Below are 19,795 nucleotides of genomic sequence, written 5' to 3'. Positions count from 1 at the left end.
GTGTGCTTTCCTACTACAGGCAATTTGCAGGCACTGATTTATTTTGTGTTTTTATACAAACCAAAGGTTTGTGGCAACCCTGCATGGGGCCAGTCTATGAGCACCATTTTTCCAACAGCGTCTGCTCACTTTCTGTCTCTGTATCACAGTATTCTTATCATATTTCAAACATCTTCATTATTACCTTTTACTTATTTATTTTGATCGTACCATGAAGCATGTGGCATCTTAGTTCCCTGCGCCCCCTGCACTGGAAGTACAGAGTCTTAAGCACTGGACTGCCAAGAAGTCCCTCGTTATTATCTGTTTGCTACGTGATCTGTGATCTTTGGTGTTGCTACCATGACTCCCTGAAGGCTCAGGTGATGATTAACATTTTTTAGAAACAAGGTGAAAGTCACTCAGTTGTGTCCAGCTCTTCGGGACCGCATGGACTATCAGTTCATGGAATTCTCCAGGCCAAGAATACTGGAGTGGGTAGCCAGGGGATCTTCCCAACCTAGGGATCGAAGCCAGGTCTCCTGCATTCAGGTGGATTCTTTACCAGCTGAGCTACCAGGGAAGCCTTTTAGCAATAAGGTATTTTTAAATTAGGGCTTCCCTGATTTAAAAATGGCTCAGTGGTAAAGAATCTGCCTGCAATGCTGGAGACCTGGGTTCAATCCCTGGGTTGGGAAGATCCCCTGGAGGAGGGCATGGCAACCCACTCCAGTATTTTTGCCTAGAGAATCCCATTGACAGAGGAGTCTGGCAGGCTGCAGTCCATATGGTTGCAAAGAGTCAGACATGACTGAAGCAACTCAGCAGCAGCAGCAACATTTTTTAATTAAGGCCATGTACACGGTTTTAGACAAGTAGCTAATGCCTAGTACAGTCTGTAGTACAGTATAAAGTTAACTATTATACCCCAGGGAAACCAAAACATTTGTGCAACTTGCTTTCTTGCAATATTCACTTCGCCGGGGTAGTCTGGGCAGGAATCTGCAGCATCTGGGAGGCCAGCCTATAATCTGACTTCACCCTGAACAGCCCTGCCTCCTTGAAGGATCCTGTTCCTACTCTGCCCCCTAGAGTCCAACTGCAGACACAGGATTTGGGTGAGAACCAACCCCGCAGCCAGGCAGGGCCCACACCACACATCCTGCACTTCAAACATCGGCCTTCCTGGGCGACCTCACCTCTGTCATGGACGTCCACCTGGAGGTGACGCAGAAGTAAGAGCAGAAACATAACGCGGTAGCACGGGCAGCTCTTTATATCCACACTGTGCTCCAGTCACAAAACAGGCAGAAGATGCTTCCAGGGGCACGACCCCAAACCCAGCAAGCCGGATGCGGCAAATGTTCCTGCCTTCACTTGAGTACTGCCAGGTACTGTTAGTCGCTCTGTTGTGTCTGACTGTTTGCGACCCCGTGGACCGTAGCCCGCCAGGCTCCTCTGTCCATGGGGACTCTCCAGGCAAGAATACTGGAGTGGGTTGCCATTCCCATCTCCAGGGGATCTTCCCCACCCAGGGATCGAACCCAGGCCCCCCACATTGCAGGCAGATTCTTTACCGTCTGAGCTACAGGGAAGCCTCATCCTCACTTTACAGCAGAAAGTGGAGCCTCCAAGGAGGGCGGTTTCCTCCCGGCCCCCTGCCCTTTCCTTCGACCACCTGGACAGGTGGTCACCAACGGAAACATCTCACGCCTGACCTACCATAGGTATTTATGGAGCCAACAGGAACATCCAATTTCTCTTCAGTTTCCCTGACTCTTGCCTCGGGTTCTTGCCTAAAACAAAATGAATACACAAATGATTGGCACATGATCAATGAAATACAGCAGACAGCCCGGAAATAAACCCCACAACCTACAGCCAATTAATCTCTGACAAAGGAGGCAAGAATGTACGACGGTGAAAAGACAGTCTCTTCAGCAAGTGGTGCTGGGAAAGCTGGCCAGTTACGTGTAAACCAACAGTTAGAACACACTCTCACACCGTGCACAAAAAGAAACTCAAAACGCCTTAAAGACTTAAATGCAAGAGACGACACCGTAAAACCCCTAGAAGAGAATACAGGCAAAACATCCTGACGTAAACAGTACCAGTGTTTTCTTAGGTCAGTCTCCCAAGGAAATAGAAATAAAAGCAAGCATAAACAAATGGGACCTAATCAACTTATCGACTTTAGGACAGCAGAGGAACTCATAAACAAAATGAAAAGACAACCTACGGGCTGGAAGAAAACAATTGCAAATCATGTGACTGACAAGGGCTCAATTTCCAGCCAAATAAATAACTGTTCTCAAAAAAAGATGAGGTCATTCAGGTCAGCCTTAATCCAACGACAGATACTCTTACGAGATGGAAAGCTGGACACAGAGACACACGGGGCGGACAACACCCTGAGAAGACAGACAGACACAGAGGGAGCGTGGCCGTGGGAAGACGGAGGCGGAGATTACAGAGTTATGCTGCCACGATGCCTGGGGCTCCCAGAAACTGGATGCTGTGAGCACCCCCTCCCCTGGAATCTTTCAAGAGAGCACACCTCTGCTAACCCCCCCGATTCCAGGCTCCTGCCTCACGGAGCTGTCCAGTTTGTGGCACTTTGACACTGCAGGCCTAGGAAACCAACAAGACACAACCATCCTAAACACCAGGAGAAAAAGAAGAAGAAATTCACACACAAGGAGCTGCACGCATACGAATTTTGGAAACAGAGCATGGTATAAAGTGCTGAGCAAGAAGACAGTCATTCATGGTTAAAAAAGGAAAGAAAGAAGTAAGGCCCCCTCTCCTTTAAAAGAACCTCTTTTCAGAAATACACCAAATCGACGTGGACTCCACCACCGAGAGCTGATGCAAAGGCACCTTGAGAAGAGCGAGGAGGGATGGAGGCGCCCTCCACACCTGAGGCTCAGAGACCCGGTTCGCTCCCGCACAGAAATGTCTGAGCCACGGGTCCTGGCAAGTCCTCAGGGCCTCAGCCCCCCCCCGGTGAAATAAATGAAAAAAGAAAGTGACAGCCCCTCAGCGGCACCGCAGGGATCACCGCAAGGTCAGGCGGGCGTGGCCCTGGCACATGGCAGGCTCTCCCAACAGTCAACCGGGTTTGAATTGAGTATGTCAGGCGGAAAGAGTTTCCCCGTGAAGCTGCCCCTGATTCGGTCCCTCACACTCCCGCCGCTGGGCCCCGGAGACCAGCCTGCCTCGTGCAGGAAGTGATGACATGTCTCTGTCATCACTGAAACGACAGCCACCACTCACAAAGCACCAGGATGCGCCGGGCTCCGGGCTGGGCAGTGTGTGCAGACCCTTGTCTACTGGGCACACCGTTACAGCTCACCCGACGCCTGGAGGCAGGTACTGTCCCCACTCACAGCCAGTAGAGTGGGGCTCAAAGAGTAAGAGGGAACGCACACGGCCTCCCTCCCACATGGGATGTCAACCCTCAGTTTACAGGCAGCCCCCTTGTCAGGCGTCATCGCCCTCCCACAGGGCAGCAGGTGGTCCCCCAGCACCCAGCCAGGGCCAGTAAGGGGGCTCAGGAATCGTCTTAGAACAAAGGAGCCATCAGCCAGTCCCCACGGTACAGAAGCCAGACTCCTCCCCAAACCTGAGAAATCCTTTTCCTTAGAAGTCCTTTTCCTTAGAAAAGTAAATAAATACCTGATTGTCAGATTGTTTTCCTGTGACTTCCTCCTAAAATAGAAAAAAATTAAAAACCAAGCAGGATTAGTGGTATTGTAATGAACTTGACACATCACCTCTCTACTGGTTCATAGGAACTGACGCCTCAGACTTTCAAGCCACGAGGTCACCTACTTTCAAAACTGAGCACCATAAAAACCTCACCAGGAAAAGCAGAGACTGGTGAGATACCCCTCATGCTGATCACAGATCGAAGTCAAAGCGGGCTGTCACCACCTGAGGTATGTCAGCCATCCCGAATCCAGAGAGCTGCTGGTTATTTAAGGGTCCCACTCCTGGGGCAAGTGGGCAGGATGTGCTCAAGCTTGAGAACTGGTTTGCCCAGGGACACCCCTGGGCGTCGGGGCCACCAACAGTCTAGTTTCTCATCTGTCTAGTCTCACTCGGCATTGACAGCCACTCTATGTCAGACTGGTGACAAGAGACATGGAGCTGCCTGGGACCAGGTGCTCCTGGACAGTCCTGATCCAGGGGATGCAAGAGATGCATTCAGGGACTTGCCCGGCAGTCCAGTGGTTAGGACTCCACACTGCCAGTGCAGGGGGCGTGGTTTGATCCCTGGTCAGGAAACTAAGATCCCACATGCCACGAGGTATGGCCAAAAAAAAGAAGTGTGTTCAAAGTGCTTTAAGAGCCCAACAAAATTCAACTGCAGTCCTGGGGAGAAAGTGACCATCAATCCAGGCCAGTGGCAAATCATGCCCACTCCACCCAAAAGATTCCACGTTCAGAGACTTCCCCAGTGTCCTCACAATCAGGGACACCCACAGCAGGCCCAATGACGGGCTTCCTTGGCCCCACTGTTGCCCCTCTGCAGCCATCCTTCACCCAGCAGCGGACCCATCTTTTTACACACACAAAGCAAACCTTGTCACTCCGCTCACAAGCCTGCGAGCAGCTGCCCGCTGTGCTGAGATTAAAGCTCGCAGTCCCCCAGCATCCTTCCACCCGCCTTCCCTCTCCAGACTCCAGCCTTTTTCAGCCCTCTCACCCACCAAGTGACATCCACTCTTAAGCCTTTGCTCATCCCCCAAATCTGGCCCTTTCTCAAAGGCCAACCCCTCACAGCAGCCTTCCCAAGCCCATCTCAGTCCTCCTCATTTACCAAGTTGTCACTTCTCTATGGCGATCATGGTGTACACAACTGTTTAATCCGGTGCGGACTCAAAGCATGATCTGTGAGCCCGCAGCATCGGCATCACGACCTGGTGCTTGTTAGAAACACAAATCCTCCCCAACCCACGCACACACAGTAGGGTAATGCATTCAGATCTCTGGGAGTGGGCCCCAGGAATCTGTGTTTTAAATTCTCAGGGCATTCCTGAGTGCTCAAGTTTGAGAAGGCCTGGTCTAGTTCACGTATTTGGTCCCTTGGTGACCACCTGTCTTCAATACACATATGTCACCCTGGGAGCAGGAATGCTGCTCCATCTTATCTCTGCTGAACCCCCAGCACCCAGAACAGCGTCTGGTAACAGTAGGCTGTCAGTCAGTATTTGATGACTTAACAAGAGAAGACACGAGGGACTTCCCTGGTGGGCCAGTGGCTGAGACTCTGTGCTCCCAATGCAGGGGCCCCAAGTTCTATCCCTGGTCAGAGAGCCAGATCACACATGCCACAACTAAAGATCCCGAATGCCACAGTGAAGACCGAGGAGCCCACGTGCTGCAATAAGGAAAAAAAAGACACGAATTCCCGCCACACACAAGCAAGTGCCAAGTAGTGAAGCAGGTGCAGCCTAGCCCTACAGGGGCCATCAGCCTCGCAGGGGAGACACCCAGGAAACAGTCATCTGTAAACACTTCTACAGATTTATCTGGGCGAGAAGTAGGAGGCCGGGAGTCCAGCTGATTTCCGCTGAACAGTGGAACGTCTCGGGGAATCTCTGTGCCCAGGAAGACAGAACTCTGCCAAGAGGCCTCCACCTCCTGTTGTTACGACTATTCCCAGACAAAAGCCAGAACAACCTCTCAGGAGAAACAGCAGATTGTGGGCAGAACCCACATTCGTGGGAGTCATTTCACTCTTCCGGCTATAGGACCGTGGACGCACTCTCTGCCCTGCCCTCATCCCACTCTCCCAGTCAGTCTGATCACTATCAGTTTCAATAAAGTCCCAGCTCCGCCAGGATCCCAGGACATGTGCATCCCTTTTTAGCGTGTCTTTTTTGGAAAAAAAAAAAAAAAAGCCACCTAGAAATAAAATCATAATACAAACGCCGACTTCACATGGGCACAGTGCATCGGGTTGCAGTTGTGTCGCCTGTCAGTCTCCTCATTCCCCCTGCTCCTCGCACGTGTTTACCGGCGCAGGTAACTCCCTGAGAGCAGGGCAGGGCCAATCTTTTTTGTACCGCCACAACCCAGCCCCCAATTACGCTTCTGAATATTCCCTGAACGAAGAACTGCTCTGCAAACCCCAAACGGCTTACAACCATAAGATACTTTTAGTTTCAGAATGAATCCCCCTATGCCTCGGCTACTGTAAGGGGGTATGTCTACCCCACCCCCTCTAATGACGGGAAAACAGGGAGGAAGAAGAGGGGAAACGCCGACGTTCAGACCCCCAGAGAGAGGCGAGCAGAGCAGGGGGACACTCATCTCCTGTCTCCCGTCCAGAGCGCTACCCACAGGTACACTGCGCCCTGCAAGATGCCAACAGAAACAATAGAGATTGCAAATGAATGAAAAAGCCTAGGCACAATTAAATTCTGGAATAACGGATAAGAGGAATGCAATTACTCTTATCGAGTAGGCACAAGTCATAGGAACTCGGAGGAAGAAAAGGAGCACAATGGTCAGCGCGGGCTTCCCCCCAGGGACAGCGAGTCCGGCCAGCAGCATCTAAACCGCGGAGACCAGCGCCCACAACCGCTCGCGCATGCGCACTCGCCCACCCAGCACTGCCACACCCTCAGTCCCGGAGGCTGCGGCGCCGGCGGCGGGGCCTCACCTGTGGGCGCAGAGCGCTGAGAAGCGCCCGGGAGCGCGGAGCACGGCGGCCCCGCGCCGCGGCCCGGCCCCGCCTCCAGCCCCACTCGGCTATCGCTGGAGGACACGGCCCGCTTACCCAGCGCGGACCGGCCCTCCGCCCGCCGCGCTCTACTTCCGGGACGGCGCCCTGGCAACCGGAGACGCGGCGTTGCCGGCGCCGCGACTGCTTCCGGGGTTAGACTGGCCATTCTTCTGCAGCTGCGCCTCCAACCTGCACAGCTCGCTACGCACGGGGGCTGACGTAAAACTCAACATCCAGAAAACTCAGATCGTGGCATCCGGTCCCATCACTTCATAGCAAATAGATGGGGAAACAATGGAAACAGTGTCAGACTTTATTTTTTGGGGCTCCAAAACCACTGCAGATGGTGACTGCAGCCATAAAATTAAAAGACCCTTGCTTCTTGGAAGAAAAGCTATGACCAACCTAGACAGCATTTTAAAAAAGCAGAGATATTACTTTGCCGACAAAGGTCCGTCTAGTCAAGCTATGGTTTTTCTGGTAGTCATGTATGGATGTGAGAGTTGGACTGTAAAGAAAGCTGAGTGCCAAAGAATGGATGCTTTTGAACTGTGGTGTTGGAGAAGACTCTTGAAGAGTCCCTTGGACTGCAAGGAGATTCAACCAGTCCATCCTGGGGGAGATCAGTCCTGGGTGTTCATTGGAAGGACTGATGCTGAAGCTGAAACTGCAATACTTTGGTCACCTGATGCAAAGAACTGACTCCTTAGAAAAGACCCTGATGCTGGGAAAGACTGAAGGCGGGAGGAGAAGGAGACAACAGAGGATGAGATGGTTGGATGGCATCACGGACTCGATGGACATGAGTTTGAGTAAGCTCTGGAAATTGGCTATGGACAGGGAGGCCTGGTGTGCTTCAGTCCATGGAGTTGCAAAGAATCGGACATGACTGAGCGACTGAACTGACTGACTGACTGATGTCCTGCGAGGAACCACCCAGGCCACCATCCCCAGGGGTCTTGCAACCTTGGGGGGCCTGGAAATGAGATTGCAAGGGATCGGGGCCCAGGATCCAGCCTGATAGTGGCAGGTAGAGCAGTATGATGCCTGGGGCCCTGGGCTGTAGTCCCTCTCTTCATCTCCTCTGTTGCTCAGCTTCAGTATCTGTAAAACTAGGACTGTTCATAGCACCAACTACATAGGGTTTGTCATAGGGATAACATACAAGTTGCACCCAGCAAGTAGTAGTAAGTGGCCTACTCAAAGGTCACCTCATTTATGAAGTGTTCCCTGAGTGTGGGACAGGTATAGTTTTTCAAACTAGATTTTTTAAACTCCTGTTCAATTCAGTTCAGTTCAGTTGGTCAGTCATGTCCAACTCTTTGTGACCCCATGGACTGCAGCACGCCAGGCTTCCCTGACCATCACCAACTCCTGGAGCTTGCTCAAACTCATGTTCATCGAGGCAGTGATGCCATCCAACCATCTCATCCTCTGTTGTCCCCTTCTCCTCCCACCTTCAGTCTTTCCCAGCATCAGGGTCTTTTCCAATGAGTCAGTTCTTTGCATCAGGTGGCCAAAGGATTAGAGTTTCAGCTTCAGCATCAGTCCTTCCAATTATATTCAGGACTGAATGTACACGGTCCTTTAGGGATTGACTGGATTGATCTTCTTGCAGTCCAATGGACTCTCAAGAGTCTTTTCCAACACCACAGTTCAAAGGTATCAATTCTTCAGCTCTCAGCTTGCTTTATGGTTCAACTCTCACGTCCATACATGATTACTGGAAAAACCGTAGCTTTGACTAGATGGACCTTTGTCGGCAAAGTAATGTCTCTGCTTTTTAATATGCTGTCTAGGTTGGTCGTAGCTTTTCTTCCAAGAAGCAAGCGTCTTTTAATTTCATGGCTGCAGTCACCATCTGCAGTGATTTTGGAGCCTAAAACAATAAAGTCTGTCACTGTTTCCATTGTTTCCCCATCTATTTGCCATGAAGTGATGGGACCAGATGCAATGATCTTAGTTTTTTGAATGTTGAGTTTTAAGCCAGCTTTTTCACTCTCCTCTTTCACTCTCATCAAGAGGCTCTTTAGTTGCTCTTCGCTTTCTGCCATAGGGTGGTATCATCTGCATATCTGAGGTTATTGCTATTTCTCCCAAAAATCTTGATTCCAGCTTGTGCTTCATCCAGCCCGGCATTTTGCATGATGTACTCTGCATATAAGTTAAATAAGCAAGGGGACAGTATAAGCCTTGACATACTCCTTTCCCAATTGGGAAACAGTCTGTTGTTCCATGTCCAGTTTTAACTGTTGCTTCTTGACCTGCATACAGATCGATCTCTCAGGAAGCAGGTAAAGTGGTCTGGTATTCCTATCTGTGGTATTCCCATTCTTGAAGAGTTTTCCACAGTTTGTTGTGATCCACACAAAGTGTTTGGTGTAGTCAATAAAGCAGAAGTAGATGTTTTTCTGGAACTTTCTTGCTATTTTGATGATCTAGCAGATATTGGCAATTTGATCTCTGGTTCCTCTGCCTTTTCTAAATCCAGCTTGAACATCTGGAAGTTCATGGTTCATATACTGTTGAAGCCTGGCTTGGAGAATTTTGACCATTACTTTGCTAGCATGTGAGATGAGTGCAATTATGCGGTAGTTTGAACATTCTTTGGCATTGCCTCTCTGGGATTGGAAAGAAAACTGACCTTTTCCAGTCCTGTGGTCACTGCTGAGTTTTCCAAATTTGCTGGCATATTGAGTGCAGCACTTTCACAGCATCATCTTTTAGGATTTGAAATAGTTCAACTGGAATTCCATCACCTCCACTAGCTTTGTTCGTAGTGCTGATTTCTAAGGCCCACTTGACTTCACATTCCAGGATGTCTGGCTCTAGGTGAGTGACCTGGGTCATGAAGATCTTTTTTTGTATAGTTCTGTGTATTCTTGCCATCTCTTCTTAATATCTTCTGCTTCTGTTAGGTCCAAACCGTTTCTGTCCTTCATTGTGCCCAACTTTGCATGAAAAGTTTTAAAACTCCATCTGTTAGGAAATGGCAACCTGGCTAGTGAAAAATTTAAAACTGAAGCCAGGTCTAGATTGAATCCTCACTCCCGAATGCACTAGCTTTGTGGCTTGTGGTAGGTCATGTCACTTGTCTGAGCCTCAGTTTCTTATTCATAAACGGAGACAATAGCACCTACATTGAAGGGTTGTTGGGAAGATTAGTTTTAAAAAAAATTTAAAAAGGTGCTTCAGTATAGCACACACTAGTTGCTCAAATATTTGTTGAATTAATACACAATAAAACAGCATGTGCCCCAGACATCTGTCAGCCATGAATGTGTACTTGAAGGCAGCGTGAAAAGAGGAGCAGCAATTTACAAACCTGCTCTGTTACATTCTAGGTGTCTGGGCGTAGGACAATTGCAGTCTCTCTCTCTCTCTTTTTTTTTTACCTTCCTTTTAGCGTTTGTTCCCGAAAGAGTAATTCATTATTTATAACACACAAAATGCATTAATGTTTCTCACTCTTCTGAATTTTTTAATCACCAACATCATGTATTACAGGGCACAGATCTGCAACGGCTGTGTGTATCATTCTGCACCAGTTTATTGCTTATAATGTGCTTCCCTGATGGCTCAGACGGTAAAGCGTCTGTCTGCAATGCAGGAGACCCGGGTTCGATCCCCGGGTTGGGAAGATCCCCTGGAGAAGGAAATGGCAGCCCACTCCAGTATTCTTGCCTGGAGAATCCCATGGACGGCGGAGCCTGGTAGGCTATTGTCCATGGGGTTGCAAAGAGTTGGACATGACTGAGCGACTTCACTTCATAATTAGTGCACATGTAGGTTTAGACATCAGAAAACAAACCTTTAATTGGAAAAAAACAAACAATGCCAAGGAAACAGAGTCTAGCTCACACTGCTTGTCACATGACAGGCCAATAAGCCCAATAAATCGAGAGACAGGTTTTGGGAACAAGGAATAATGACTATTGAAAAAGCCGACTAACCAAGAAGATGGTAGGCACGTGTCCTAAAGAACCATCTTGCCTGAGTTACAATTCAGGCTCCTTCTATACTAAAAGGGAAAGGGAGTAAAGTCATACACTTCTTGGTTTCTGTCAACCTTCAGAGGGGATTTGTTAATTTCTCCCTCCTGCCACCATTCACAGGTGGACCTGCTCAGGAGGTTTCCTATGAGCTAAACAAAGGTATTTTAGCTTAATGCTCTTTACCGGGAGAGCAGGATCCCCAGAGGTGGGCCATTATGTATAACTTAAGTTTATAGGCAGCATCCCTTCAGTGATTAACTTGTAATAGAATACAAAAATGTTCTTCCCTATTATATTAACACAGTTAATACACAAGATCAAGAGTCAGCAAAGCATCGGTCAAATCCAGCCCACTACCTGCTCCAGAAAGCTAAGAATGCTGGTTCCTTGTGACCACTTGCAACTGATTTGATGATAGCGAACACACTAACTTTGTACCCCAAATAAGTGAAATCATCTCCCCTCCTGCCCCCAAAGAAATCCATTCTTCTCATTCGTAGATCTCAATTGTTATTCTATTTTTACTTAATCAATTAAAAATTATGAATTTTTAAAAAAGTAATGAAAAGCTAACGAGACTATAAAACTTACATTAAGCAAGGAAAATAAATAAAAGTTTTAAGTTGTGAAAATGTGTGAAACTTTTAAGTGGCGGAGTCTGGATTTGAACCTACTAAGGCTGATGGTTCACACCTCTGCCTCCTGAAAAGCAAAGAGCCATCTTCCGGAGATGAGTGCGCTTTCAAGGTGATGCTCTGAGCTTTGTTTGCAGGCTTCCTGAGACGTCCGCACCGCCTTGCCCAGGCCGGGGGAGTGCTTTGGGTCCATCATCAGTTATATTTGGCGCCATCTAGTGGAGGCAGAGCTAATATGCACCCCGCTGCTGCCCCTGCCCCTCCTTGGTTCCCGCCTCAGCCCTTTAACCCCAGGAGGTGATGAGAACCAGAAGGTCGCAGATGATGTGCTTACTGCTGGCTCGTAGCAGGTGTTCAATAAACACTGTTTCCTGGATGAGACGTCCCTGCACTGGCTGGTTTCTGAGGCTGGTTCCTCGGGGTCATATTCCGCCAAGGGAGTCTTGAAATACCAGCAAGGAATGGGATCAGCTCCAATACTTTGGCCACCTGAAGTGAAGAGCCAACTCATTGGAAAAGATCTTGATTCTGGGAGAGATTGAGGGCAGGGGGAGAAGGGGGAGACAGAGGATGAGCTGGTTAGATAGCATCAGTGACTCGATAGACATGAATTTGAGCACACGCCAAGAGATAGTAAAGGTCAGAGGAACCTGGCGTGCTGCAGTCCACAGAGTCACAAAGAGTCAGACACGACTTAGCGACTGAACAACATCATGGGGTCAAGACCCCATCTTGGGGTGATCTGGCCCAGCCCCTTCCCGGCCTCCGCTGTCTATGGCCCTCTCCTTCCTTGGCAGGTGGTCCCGCTGCCCCTCCCCCTCCCCAGGCAGGCGTACTGTCTTCATGTGGCCCCACACCCTTCTCCACCCTGAACACGGCACATCCTTCACCCAGCTCATCCCAACAAGGTTGATGATAAAGTCTGTGCTGGTGTCTTGACTGAGGGCCAGAACTCTCAGTTACGTCATTTTGCGGTTCAATGCAAAATGAAAATGTGGCAACTCTTGTTCAAAAATTATTAGGAATTTCAAAACAACTACGGCAGCATTAACCATGTGAGGGGCCCATCTGAGCACGGGGGCCCTGGGCGGCTGCCCAGGTGGCCGGCCCATGAAGCCCGCCCTCCTGCGTACAGGACAGCACCCTAAAATCTTAGCCAGAACTCCCCTCGTTACACCCTCTCAAGGACCCTACCTGGTGAGTGGTTTTATCTCATACTTATTTTTTTAATGTGGTAAAATATTAACACATGCAAAAGAAAATTTACTATCAATCAGTCAGTTCAGTCACTCAGTCGTGTTCCACTCCGTGCGACCCCATGGACTGCAGCATGCCAGGCTTCCCTGTCCTTCCCTGTCCATCATCAACTCCCGGAGCTTGCTCACACTCATGTCCATCGAGTCCATGATGCCATCCAACCATCCTCTGTCATCCCCTTCTCCTCCTGCATTCAGTCTTGCCCAGCATCAGGGTCTTTTCCAATGAGTCAGTTCTTCGCATCAGGTGGCCAAAGTATTGGAGCTTCAGCTTCAGCATCAGTCCTTCCAATGAATAGTCAGCACTGATTCCCTATATTAACCATTTTAAAGTGTTCAGTTCAGTGTTGTGATCCAGTATGTCCATGGGTAACCAATCTCTAGAACTTAGTTATCTTGCAAAACTGAAACTTTTCCCACTAAACACTAATTCCCGCTCTCCTCCCCCAGCCCTAGTGACCACCATTCTACTTTCTGTCTCTACGAATCTTACTCCTTCAGGTGTTTCACCCAAGTGAAAACATTTAGAATCCGTCTTCTTATGATTGGCTTATTTCACTTAGCATAATATCCTCACGTTTCATCCCTGTTGTAGCCTGTGTGGGAATGTTTTTCTTTTTAAGATTGAGTAATATTCCACTGTATGTATTTACCATGCTGTTTACTCATTCATCAGTCAGTGGACACGGATTTGAGTTGTGAATGACCTTTTGACCATTGTGAATAACTCTGAACATGAGTGTTCAAATATCTTTTCAAGGGTCTGCTTTCAATTTCTTTTGGGTATATTCTCAAATATGGGCTTTCTGGGTCCTTTGACAATTCTGTGCATAATTTTTTTTGAGGGACTGCCATACTGCTTTCTACAGTGGCTACAACTTTTTTTAAGTTTTGAGGCACATCATTATAAAAAGCTGGTGTGTGAGTGTGTGCTTAGTTGTTCAGTCGTGTCCCACTCTTTTCGACCCCATGGACTGCAGCCCACCAGGCTCCTCTGTCCATGGAGATTCTCCAGGCAAGGATACTGGAGTGGGTTGCCATGCCCTCCTCCAGGGGATCTTCCTGACCTGGGGATCAAACTCAGGTCTCCAGCATTGCAGGCAGATTCTTTACCATCTGAGCTACCAGGGAAGCCCAAAAAGCTGGTACATAAATGAATAAGAACTTCAAATTCACCATACAGGAAGTCCCCAGCAGTCCAGTGGTTAGGACTCCACACTTTCACTGTGGAGGGCCTGATTTCAATCTCTGATTGGGGAACAAAGACATTACAAACTGTGCAGCTTGGCCAAAAAAAAAAAATTCATCATACATTTACTTCATGTTTTAACTTGACCCTCTAGTAAATCTTTAGCATCGATTTTCGACTGCTATGTGAGGAGATTCTCCCTTGTGTTTGTGACTTACAAGCATAATTCATTGATAAACATTGCTTATTGTTTCTTATTGGCAGTAAGACTCACACCCCATTCTAGTGCTGGTTCCCGTTTTGTCATTTTGGGTTCAGACCCACCTCTGTCATAGCCGCCACGGAAGGCACATTTTGGTAGACTTTTAAACACTTGTTTTGCTCGGGGTTCCATATGCTTCCTAACTTGAGTGGAGGCATAAAACGGCCTGCAAGTCCTGCAGCAGGAGTGACCAGTCCAGCAGCTCCCACTCTACTGGCCGTGGGTCCTGCCCGGCTCCCCTGCCTGCACCCTGAGCCTGGTTCATCCCAGCCCAGAGGCCACAGCCACCGATTCCACACCTTGACCACCCTGGCTACAGCATTTATTTTTTCCTTAGTTGCGGCATGTGGGGTCTAGTTCCCTGACCAGGGCTCGAACCTGGACCCCCTGCATTGGGAACTCAGAATCTCAGTCGTTGGACCACCAAGGAAGGCCCATTTTACATTCCCTCCAACAAGGCACAAGGGCAAGGAGGCTGGCCCAGGCTCCACAGTTCTTCTTTAAAAAAAAAAACTTAAAAAAAAGTTTATCTATCAGTCTGTGTGGGGTCTCAGTCGTGGCACGCAGGCTTAGTTGCTCAGCAGCAAGTGGGATCAGAGACGCCCGACTAGAGATGGAACCCACAAGCCCTGCACTGCAAGGAGGATTCTAACCACTGGACCACCAGGGAAGCCCCAGCCCCACGGTTCTCCTGGGGCCCATGTAGACCTGGCCCAGGCCCCGAAAAAGATTCGCAGGGGCGGATGTTTGGTCCTGACGGGGCTGCATGGGGCTTTGCTTCTTCCCTCAGAATCAACAGTCCCACCTCGCAGATGCTGGGTATCACAGGACTCAGACCTCTACACGGTCAGCTGAATAGTTTTTCCCAAACCCAACCACCCATCTAGACGCTGAGGCCCCCAAAGGCAGGGGCTGTGGACGCCCTGTGTTGTCTCCAGAGTCAGGCTGCTCAGGGGAGACGCCAAGGGCAGGCTGGGAGTAAACAGGTGAGGGACCTTGCGGCTGGGAGTCGGTCCCGCCCAAGCTCCAGCTGGGGCTTTGGCCTGCCGGCTTCTTCGTCTGTGAGCTGGGCTCCTAAAGCGTGCTTCCCCAGGTTAGAGACAAGACAATTCCGTGCTGCAAGGGCTTCTCGGGCTGTGGGCACCAGCTCAACGCAGGCGGCTACGCATCTGTTTCCAGACCCTGATGCTGGGCAAGATTGCAGGCAGGAGGAGAAGGGGGCAACAGAGGATGAGATGGTTGGATGGCATCACGGACTCAACGAACATGAGTTTGAGCAAACTCCGGGAGACGGTGAAGGACAGAAAAGCCTGGCACGCTGCAGTTCATGGGGTCATAGAGTTGGACACGACTGAACCATTGAACACCACCACCACCACCAGGTTTCAAGCCAGGGCATCCTCTCCAGAATTCTCCTTCTCCGGAAGCATGGTCCACTCGGGGGGGCTCAGCCCAGTCCCTTCACCTGCTGGGTGAGCAGCTCCCTTCCTTCCAAGGCAAACGTCCACACTTGAGCTTCCAGCCCCCACACCTTTGCTCACATTACCCTCCGGCCCAGAATGTCCCCCCGTGAATGATCGGGGTCAGAGAACGTGCGTTTGGCATGTTTTGAGACACCTCTGTGTGTTCCCAGTACAGCTGCCCAAGAAGACAGGGCTTCCGCAGCTCTGCCCGCGCGGGGTGTTATCAACGGCTCACACGTTGGGTGGTATCAGTATTGTTTTATGTGCATTTCTTTCGTTATTCATGGGGATATATGCTTCTTCAGCAAAAAGGACAAGACCGCAGAACTTCGTTGTGTGGTTTTTTTTTTGCTGTTCCATGAGGCTTCAGTTCAGTTCAGTTCAGTCACTCAATTGTGTCCGATTCTTTGCGACCCCATGGACTGCAGCACGCCAGGCTTCCCTGCCCATCACCAACTACCAGAGCTTGTTCAAATTCATCTCCGTTGAGCTGGTGAAGACATCCAATCATCTCATCCTCTGTTGTCCCCTTCTCCTCCCACCTTCAATCTTTCCCAGCATCGGGGTCTTTTCCAGTGAGCTTGGGGGAATCTTAGTTCCCAGACTGGGGCTTGAACCCACACCCTCAGCAGTGAAACTGCCAACTCCTAACCACTGGACTGCCAGGGAATTTCCCCCTGCAGAACTTTAAATAAAATGAAATTATTTCCTGGGAGTTCCTCGGCAATCCGGGGGTTAGGACTCCGCACTCTCACTGCCAAGAGCCCGGGTTTGATCCCTAGTTGGGGAGGCCATAAATAAACAAACAATTCCTATGAGAGAAAACAGCCTTGAACACTGTGGTTTCCCAGCCCCATCATTCTTCCAGGCAGGGGAAGGGGAGTTGAGATAGCCATGATCAGCAGTCATGAGACGAGGAAACCCCAGGACCTGGAATGAGAAAACGGGTCCTGATTCGCATGCACCTCATCACCTGTGGGCCTCGGTTTCCTCCTCTGTAGAATGGGAGCTACAGGTTTCCTCCTAGAGGGCTGTTGTGGATGATGAAACGGGATGGAAGGACTTCCCTGGTGGTCCAGGGGTTAAGGATCCTCCTGCCAGTGCAGGGGACGCAGGCTCGACCCTCAGTCTCGGGAGTTTCCACATGCCCCAGGTGTCACAGCTACCAAACCCACACACTCTGTGGCCGTGCGCCACAACGAGAGAAGCCACTACGATGAGAAGCCCACCCATCGCGAGGAAGAGTAGCCCCCACTCGCCCCAACTAGAGAAAGCCTGCGTGCCGTGATGAAGACCCAGCGCAGCCAGAAATAAACAGAGAGGTGTGTACATGTAAAAATAAACAAATAAAAATGAAAACCAGGACGGCAAAGGGGAAATTCACTCATCTGTGAAACAGACGTCTACCGAGGGCTCATCACGCGGGGTGCAGAGGGGTGAATGCATACACGGCCTCCCCTCCGGGGATTTACAGACGGGGCCTTCCTGGAGCAGAGGCGTGGACAGCAGCGGCTGCCGACACCATGGCCAGTCATCCCTGCTGAGTGTGGGCCGAGGGAGCCGCTAGGACCTCTGTTATTGTTTTGAAAAAATCTGCTATCGTGCTGATAAACTCGGCTGTCAGGAGGGATGTTATTTCTGGGTGAAGGGAGGTTCTGCGGGACCGGGGCTCCTTCCTGCCGGCACCCACGTGGGTCTCGTCCCTCCCGCCAGACCCGACTTGAGCGATAACCTGGGGCCTTGAGCCTGCTCCTGGCAGGGGACACTGGTGGCCGTCGCTGCAGGATGTCCACAGTCGGCTGCCCAGGGCCTCCACAGTGTTTCAGGAGCAGATATCACCCCCTCCCTGACCCCGGATTCCTGGAATTGTCTGACAGAGTGGAGGCCTGGTCTCCGTCCCCCTGACAGGTTGCAGGAGATTAGGTTATTTTGGTCACACTGGCCATTTCGGTTTTTGGCCGGAGCGTGTGTCTATTAAATCGTCCTGGCTCTGAGCGGAGTGGCCTGGCTGGTTAAGCCTCATAATCTGCTCTGAAACGTGCTGGCTCTGTTTTCAACTGTGATAGTCCCCCTGTCACCAGCACCGCTGGCCTCTCCTCAGGTTCCACCATGGGCTCAGCTTGCCAAGTACCCCCTGGCAGCCAGGAATCTGGATCTTGAGTAAATCCTCACTCTTGGCTGTCTCAGGTCTGATTCATTGTGCTTTGTTTTATTGCATTTTAATTTGTATCAAGCTTTACTTTACAAACCCCAGAGTGCACAAATCTGAAGCATTCAGCTCAGTGAAAGGAGACCCAGGTTTGATCCCTGGGTCCAAAAGATCCCCTGGAGGAGGGCCTGGCAACCCACGCCAGGATTCTTGCCTGGAGAATCCCATGGACAGAGGAGCCTGATGGGCTACAGTCCGCGGGGTCGCGAAGAGTCAGACACAATTGGAGCGACTGAGCACATACACACATACCCTCCGACCACCATGTGGGACAGAAATCCCCAGAAGTCTCCCTCCTGCCCTTTCCAGCCAACACCCTCCCCACCTCGCGAGGCGGCTGTTGGCCCCTCTATCACACAGACACGCTTTGCCTGCTCTCCAGCGTCACACAAACTGAATCATGCAGTGTGTCCTCTCTCGTGTCTTCTTCCACCTTCTTTCACTCACCATAAGGTCTACTGAAAAGTTACTGTTGAAACAAGGGGGCTTCCCTGGTGGCTCAGCGGTGAAGCTCAGTGAATCAGCCTGCTATTGCAGGAGACACGGGTTCGATCCCTGATCTGGGAAGATCCCACACGCCGTGGAGCAACTAAGCCCCGAGTGCCACGACTACTGAGCCCTCGCTCTGGAGCTTGAGAACCCTGGAGCTCATACACTGCAATAAGAAAAGCCACCGCAATGAACGCCTGCTCCTCGCACCTAGGGAAAAGCCCTCACGGCAATGAAGACCCAGTGCAGCCAAAAATAAAATGAGTAAATAAATATATATATATATTTTAAAAATTAGTGTTTGGGGAATTCAGCATGACGTAGGTGATGGAGAAACCCAAGTGCTGTTACTGAAGACAGGGTTTAAGAACTGAAGACGCCGAAAGCCACATGGTACAGTCAAAAATTTTTATTTAAGACAGTTACTGTTTCATGACTAGAAACATAATACACATGTATAGCAAAAGTTATAAATACTGTACAAGAGAAAGAAAAGACCACTGAGTGATCTCCACACGTGTTACCTGATCTTGACCTTCTGGTATGTTCCTTATACAAGTTTCAGTGAAAGCCACTCAGTGTCCGACTCTTTGTGACTCCATGGATACAGTCCATAGAATTCTCCAGGCCAGAATACTGGCGTGGGTAGCCTTTCCCTTCTGCAGGGGATCTTCCTAACTCAGGGATCAAACCCAGGTCTCCCATATTGCAGGCAGATTCTTTACCAACTGAGCCACACAACTTTCAGGGCAAATGAAAAATAGTCTTCTATGTGAATCGACTCATATTAAGACTTATTCTACAGCCTTTGAATCTCAGTTGAGACGGCGCAGGTACAGATGTCTTTCTGAATTAGTGCATGTGGGTCGACCTCAGACTTTCACATTATGTTCCTTAGAAACCGGTCCCCAGATTTGGGAAAGCTGGAACACGGGAGAAAGAGGAGCTGAAAACAATTCCAAAGTCTTTGCCTGGAGTGCCTGGAAGGCCAGAGTGGCCGTCGGCTGAGATGGGAAGACTGGGTGAGTTGTAAGCTGGTGGGATGTGTTTCATTTGGCTGCACGGGGCTGAAGGGCCCCCAGATCGGGCGGGGAGATGGAGGAGTTTCTTTGCCGTCTAGGACTTGCCCACGTCTGTTCTCCACTCCATTTCCTGGGGGCGGGGGGGCGGCGGTCTTAGCCCTGTTTTCAGGCCCTGGTGTCCCCACTCCCTGTGGCGCTCTGGCCCTAGGCAAGCCAGTGCCGTGGCCTCCCTCCAAGGCCAGAGGCTCCCTTGCGTCAGGTGCCCCCTACGCCCCCCACGCCAGCTCCTCATGCTCAGAGGCCCTGGTTGAGCAGAGCGGGCTGAGGCTCCAAGGGGCCCAGGAGTTCAGCTCCAGGGAGCCTGGGCTGGACCAGCTCATTTCCAGGGGTTCTCAACATGTGGGAGATTCTAGGGGGCCGCGGAGGGCAGAAATCCATCTGCACGTGTCTTCAGGGCTGTGAGGAGGCTCCTGCCAAAGCTTCAGGGGAGAGTTGAGGGAAATGGCGGCGGGGCCACTCCCTCCTCTGAGCTTCCCAGGTGTCATTCAGGCTGCCAAGGA

At 50.3% G+C, this 19,795-nt stretch overlaps 1 protein-coding gene, 1 non-coding gene and 1 pseudogene across 6 annotated transcripts in view; 1 reads left to right on the top strand and 2 right to left on the bottom strand.

The window, feature by feature from the left end:
- The window catches only part of TTLL1 (TTL family tubulin polyglutamylase complex subunit L1), a 35,197-nt gene extending 28,393 nt beyond the window's left edge, over positions 1-6,804 (bottom strand). For 2 of the 5 annotated variants that reach the window (XM_070371480.1, XM_070371483.1), the window contains exons 1-3: positions 6,653-6,804; positions 3,658-3,690; positions 1,702-1,775 (exon numbers count right to left, since the gene is read on the bottom strand). The gene's annotated coding sequence lies outside the window, so the exon portion shown is untranslated. Of the gene's footprint in view, positions 1-1,701; positions 1,776-1,858; positions 1,978-3,657; positions 3,691-6,652 lie in introns of those variants that run through there. The other 3 variants (XM_070371481.1, XM_070371482.1, XM_005910618.3) reach the window with 3 other exon arrangements.
- A 3,479-nt stretch (positions 6,805-10,283) lies between these two features.
- TRNAC-GCA (transfer RNA cysteine (anticodon GCA)) lies at positions 10,284-10,355 on the top strand. Its single transcript has one exon. It is a non-coding gene; the product is annotated as a tRNA-Cys (tRNA).
- A 3,565-nt stretch (positions 10,356-13,920) lies between these two features.
- Positions 13,921-15,995, bottom strand: LOC102287121 (mitochondrial import inner membrane translocase subunit TIM14 pseudogene; annotated as a pseudogene).
- Between the last annotated feature and the right edge of the window lie 3,800 nt (positions 15,996-19,795).

Source organism: Bos mutus, chromosome 5, assembly GCF_027580195.1.
Source record: "Bos mutus isolate GX-2022 chromosome 5, NWIPB_WYAK_1.1, whole genome shotgun sequence".
NCBI classification, from domain to species: Eukaryota; Metazoa; Chordata; class Mammalia; order Artiodactyla; family Bovidae; genus Bos; species Bos mutus.
The sequence above is the reverse complement of the archived record's forward strand: the minus strand, read 5'-3'. Positions and strand labels throughout refer to the sequence as shown.